This window comes from Ipomoea nil, unplaced genomic scaffold (genome assembly GCF_001879475.1).
Source record: "Ipomoea nil cultivar Tokyo-kokei standard unplaced genomic scaffold, Asagao_1.1 scaffold0176, whole genome shotgun sequence".
Taxonomy (NCBI): Eukaryota; Viridiplantae; Streptophyta; class Magnoliopsida; order Solanales; family Convolvulaceae; genus Ipomoea; species Ipomoea nil.
In genome coordinates, this window is record NW_017616604.1 from 1,244,287 (window position 1) to 1,250,024 (window position 5,738).

General features: G+C 31.5%; 1 long non-coding RNA gene across 2 annotated transcripts; it reads right to left on the bottom strand.

Annotated features, from left to right (window-relative positions):
• Positions 1-802: 802 nt before the first annotated feature.
• Positions 803-3,354, bottom strand: LOC109176809. 2 transcript variants are annotated; one of them, XR_002053459.1, is made up of 6 exons: positions 3,129-3,354; positions 2,095-2,580; positions 1,467-1,566; positions 1,278-1,391; positions 1,056-1,152; positions 803-956 (listed from the first exon to the last, which is right to left on the bottom strand). It is a non-coding gene; the product is annotated as an uncharacterized LOC109176809 (long non-coding RNA). The 2 variants fall into 2 exon arrangements; XR_002053458.1 differs by having other exon boundaries at positions 1,467-1,572.
• Positions 3,355-5,738: the final 2,384 nt, after the last annotated feature.

Below are 5,738 nucleotides of genomic sequence, written 5' to 3' on the forward strand. Positions count from 1 at the left end.
AAAATTTTTAATTTAACTTTTTAAAATTTTTGTTTTTATTTTTTAATTATTAATTTAATTTAATTTAATTTTTTTAAGTTATTATTGTTATATTAAGTTTATATTTATTAATTTATTAATTAAATTAAAATTCTCAATTATCAATAATATTATTATTCATAATATTAATATATTATTATCAAATTTGTAATTATAATTTTTTAAATGATATTCCGTAATAATTAAAGAAATAATTAAAATATACAAGATAAAATGGTGGGTTCATAAAAATTGAGAAAAAACTTAAAACTAATGTAGGGAATGATTTTTGTGATTAAGTGAGATAGCGGAGTGAGATATAGATGTTAGGGCCTACAAAAAAACTGGGAAAAGAAACCTAAATATTGAGGATGCCTAATATCTGACTCAATACATAAGCAAAGGCAAAAAACAAAAAACAAAAACAAAATTCAAATTTAATTTTAAAACAATTGAAATTTTAAAAAAATAAAAAAAATCACCGGTTCCAATCCACGCCTCTGACGTCGCCGCATGGAAATTCACCGGTTCCAATTCCTGGCCTCTGACGCTACTGTTCGATGGCGGATTGTACGTGTTCAAGAACAAAACTACTCTTCCTACGATCTATCCGTCCTGTTTTTTGTTATGTGTTTCTCTAAAGCCCCCTCTGCTAGCTTTGTTTAACACATTTATGAAAACAGGACAGATAGATCGTAGGAAGATTTGTTTAACACATTCTTTGTGCTTCTGCATATGGTTAGCTGCTTTGTTTGCACACAATGCTTTCAAAACAAAGATTCACATACTATTATCCGAGATAGCCTCAAGAATATAGAAGACAATGTGTATATGGCACTTCCTATTAATAAGGCAGCAATTGCATTATAGCCAGCCGTTTGTTGTCTTTGCTTGGTAGATTTTAATGTATTTGTCAATTCAAAGAGCCTATAAGAAACCTGCAAATGTAAATGTGTAACAAGACCAACTTTATTCGTGCACTCTGCCCTGCTTTATACTTGTTCTTAATGAAACCAAAAATAAAATCCTCATCTTACAGCTACATAAATCGCAGTTGTAAGCATGAAGTTCAGCAATGGATACTCTGGGATCAAACACAGCAACTTTTTAGGCTGCCCATCTAGCACACTAGATCTGCATTATTGTGTTGCAGAAACATACATCAACATGCAGTGCATTAGTAATCCATATCATAAAATAAACCATAGATCAAATGAATGCACAGAACATTAATCACTAGATGAAAATGGGTAACTCACAAACTAGCAGTTGAACAAGGTTATATAGGCACACGTTATTGGAATCCATGATGTATAAGGATGATATTTATTGTATGTGTTCTTTGGAAGCTTGTATATGTACAGGTATCCAATCTGAAATTCATAAAACTATAACATCAAACACATGAAAGGACATATTAACATGTTTAGAATAAGATAGCCTCCTACCGCCACTGAAGTTATCGTAACAGCTAAAAAAAAATCACCGGTTCCGATCCCCGCCTCTGACGCCGCCGCATGGAAATTCACTGGTTCCAATTCCTCGCCTCTGACGCTACCATTCGATGGCGGATTGTACGTGTTCAAGAACAAAGCTACTCTTCCTACGATCTATCAGTCCTGTTTTCTTTTACGTGTTTCTCTAAAATGTGTTAAACAAAGCTAGCTGTACAGCCCCCATGCGAATCATCATCAACTTTTCTTCCATTCTTTCTTTGTGCTTCTGCATATGAGAGAGAGAGAGAGCGTAAGCCCCCTCTGCACCATTATTTGCACCCACTTGTGCTTCACCGCCTTTGGGTGCAAATAATGGTGCAGAGGGGGCTTAGGCTCCCTCTCTCTCTCATATGCAGAAGTACAAAGAAAGAATGGAAGAAAAGTTGATGATGATTCGCATGGGGACTATACAACTAGCTTTGTTTAACACATTTCAAAGAAACACATAACAGAAAATAGGGCGGATAAAACGGAAGAAGAGTAGCTTTGTTGTTGAACGACGTACAATTCGCCCTAGCATTAGGAAATTAGAATTAGGCGTAAAACTTTCAGTTCCAAAAGTAAATAATTTAGGCCTTACCGCTTACTGGTGCTGATCCTTAGCCAGTGCTGCTCTTTTGTCTGGAAACAGGGTTTTTCTTTGGATGAATAAAGAAGATCTCGATCAGAACTGAGAAACTCATTTCTCAGAATCCGTGAACGGAATTTACCTGTTCCCGACGGCTGTCTACATATAAAGTTTCAGGGTCTACTCACCTGTCTAGAAACAACCTAGTATAAATTGGTAAGCTTTTTTGAGTTAAAGTCTGTATAGATTACATCCAGAATCTAGTTTCAGAGACATTACTTGGTCATTTCATTTTCATGTTTGTGCAATCTACATTCTTCATTGTTTCTGAGTCTTTGACTGGGCAGAGCTATTCAGAGTCCTGGATTTCATAACCCGGGAATCTGACATTTCTCTGCTGCTGTTGTGTGGAGCTTTTGATCTCTTCCGTCTTATAGAAAATCCTGATCCAGAAATGGCATTCGATGATGAACAAGGCTGTTCTTTTCAATTGAATACCTGCAATATCATAAATGATTTCTCAGAAGACGAGAAAGTGGATAGATTTGAACTGAAAATTACATCACTTTCATGAAGATTTCTTTCATAAATTGCTCCGGTTTGTTTCAATCAAATATTTGATAACCGGATAACGAAGGCAAGGACCTTGTAGTCAATGAAAATCGGTTTGATGTTCAGAGGTCTAGTTTCAAGTCTTCTCCCTCAAACAAATAAATTATCACAAAGCAATGGTGCGCACAATGAAAGTACTGACGCATTTAAACCTTCAAATGGTCGAAAATGAAGGAAAATGAAATCTTTGTGAACACAGAGTTTTTCTGTCATAATAGATGAGTAGCTGTGAACAAAAATGTTAAAAATGGGAATTATATTCTATAACCAATTTTTAATTCATCAACAAAGCTTCTAAGCTCAATTTTTTCCAAAACCAACATGCACAAGTCTATTGAAGTTTTAAATCAACCAAATATTATATGCAGGCAAATGAATCTGTACCGTTGACGGATGATCTTGAATCCGTGAAATTCTATGGGAACGGAATTTACCTTTCCCGACGGCTGTTTAGGAAACTTGGCGGTTGCTCGGTCTTTGATCAGTTATTCACCGCTTCTGGTTTGAGACGAGAAAGGTGTTCTACTACTTGCCGGAAATCCCGAGTCATCGCCGGCCTTTACAAACATTCTTGTCTCGCTTTTCTAATAAGATTTCTCGCTTGGGGCGAGGAATTGGAACCAGAGAATTTTCATTCTTCCAAAAGAGGCAGGGATCGGAAGTGGGATGGTGATTTTTTTTATTTATTTTTATTTTTTAAGAGGGAAACCCTTGAGTTATATGCTTATACGGAGTAATATTTTACCCCCAAAATTATTCAAGGGTTTGTTTTCCTTACTTGATACGTTAAATAGACATATTTATCATTAAATTTATTTTTATTCTTTAACAAATTATGACCACGATAACAATTAAATCAAAAGGTTCCGATTACAATTTAGAACCAAAACCCATAACCCGATATTTAGAGTTTATTAAAATTGCAAATCAAAATTGTCGGAATTAATGTATTTTATTTTTTCAGTTCAAAACATGAATCGGTAATTCCAGTTTGCAATTTTAATAAACTTTAAATATCGGGTTCCGATTCTAAATTGTAATCGGAACCTTTCGGTTTGGTTTGAACCAAATCGTTGTCATAACTTGTTGGATAAGAAAAATAAATGAAATATTTATTTTAAAGGTAAATATGTCCATCTAACATATCAATGTGAAAAAACAGTCACTTGAATAATTCAGGGGGAAAAGTGCTTCTTCTTTTTTTCAATTGTTTTAAAATTAAATTTTGAATTTTGGTTTTCAATTTTTTGTTTTTTACCTTTGCTTATGTAGCGAACCATATATTAAGATTGTTGACAAGTCATCCGCTACACCCAATTTTAGATGCACACAAGAATTACGAAACAACTCTTGGAAATACAACTGAAAAGAAATTTCTATAGAAAGGCAGAAAATTCGTAATCATAAGATATGCCAAGATCAATGGATGTGAATTGTCTACACGGACTCATTAGAAGGGGTGGACTTACTTGAACAATAAGTTAATCAAAGTAATTTTTCATTTTTCAACTTATTGACATCAATAAGTTAAGCTAAAAACATGTTTACCAAACACTCATACGTACTAATTGTTTGACAAGTCAAATAAATTAAAATTGATTAAATAAATTAGACTTTGGCTGGTTCGAAGAACTCCGTGGTGGAGACTTAGATTATTTGGACTGAAAATATTTTAAAAAGTATAGAACAGATACTATCTTGTAAAGAATCATAAGTATTTTAAAGAATTAGACTTTCGCTAATAAGTTATTTTCCAAACACATAAAACTGTTAGCTTTTATACTTAATTTTTTAAAGTATTTTTTATATAAAATTTATTGTTATTGTTGTGTTATTATTAATTATTTTTAACTATTATTTTTATTATTATTAATATTGTTATAATTATAAAGAAATGTTTTGTATTTAATAATAATTCAATATAAAATTATTTTCAAAAATAAAAATATAATAAACAATTATTGTTAATAATAATTCAGCATTATAGTTAACACAATTATGTGTCTGTGTGTATAAGGGTGCACTCTGATGAGAATTACTGTCCAAGATAGAATGAAATAGTAATGTTCATCTGGAAAGATTTAACATATCATAATCAAGTTTTAAAAAACACGTGACATTTTTGTAAATAACTCAAATTTTGAAGTACAATGCATGCCTGTTCTTATTTGATCCGAATCCTATATGTGTGTGTCAAGTTTTATGCAATTCTGATGATATTAAAAATGTATATTTGAATAAAATTGAATAAATATAACAACTACAATAACCAACAACCATTAAGGATAAATTAAACTTTTAAAACAAAAATGCAATAAGTTGATATCAATAAGGTAATCAAAATAATTTTTCACTAGTATTTGCACCCGTGCGATGCACGGAATTGATTTGTTGTAATATATTAAGAATATATGAATCAATATGTAATTATTTAAATTAGAACATCAATATTATATAGTGAAATTAAATATATGGTTTGGATCGTTTATATATTTTGATGGTATCATTGCTTGAATATGTGCAAATAATTGCTCAAATTAATAGCTAATGTCTAGATGTACGCATACGGTGCTATAACTTTGAAGATTTTATTTATCATTGTCTAGAATTTTCATAAATTAGTAAAATGTGCTCGTTCTCTAACAACTCAGTTATAGAAATGAATTGGTATCCTTATTCATTTGTATGGAAGATATATTTTTTTTGTCCAGATATATAACAATTTTTTCATTTAAAAAAAACTTAATATCACCGGTTATATTTACACATTATTGAAACCTCTTTGTAGACGACATTGGTAGTGACAACACAATCCTATTCATCTTCGTCTAGAGCTAACATCTTCAATCCATCAGGACGGATTACTTGGATTAAAATATATAATGGTAGAATATTACTCGATTAGTTATCCTTTTATATTTTCAATCAATTAGTGATATCGGATTCATTTTCAGCCAATTATTCTTTTTTATTTTCAGTCAATTAATCAATTAGAATATCAAATGCAGTGATATTTTTACCTAATTTTTGTTCCATTTTTAATT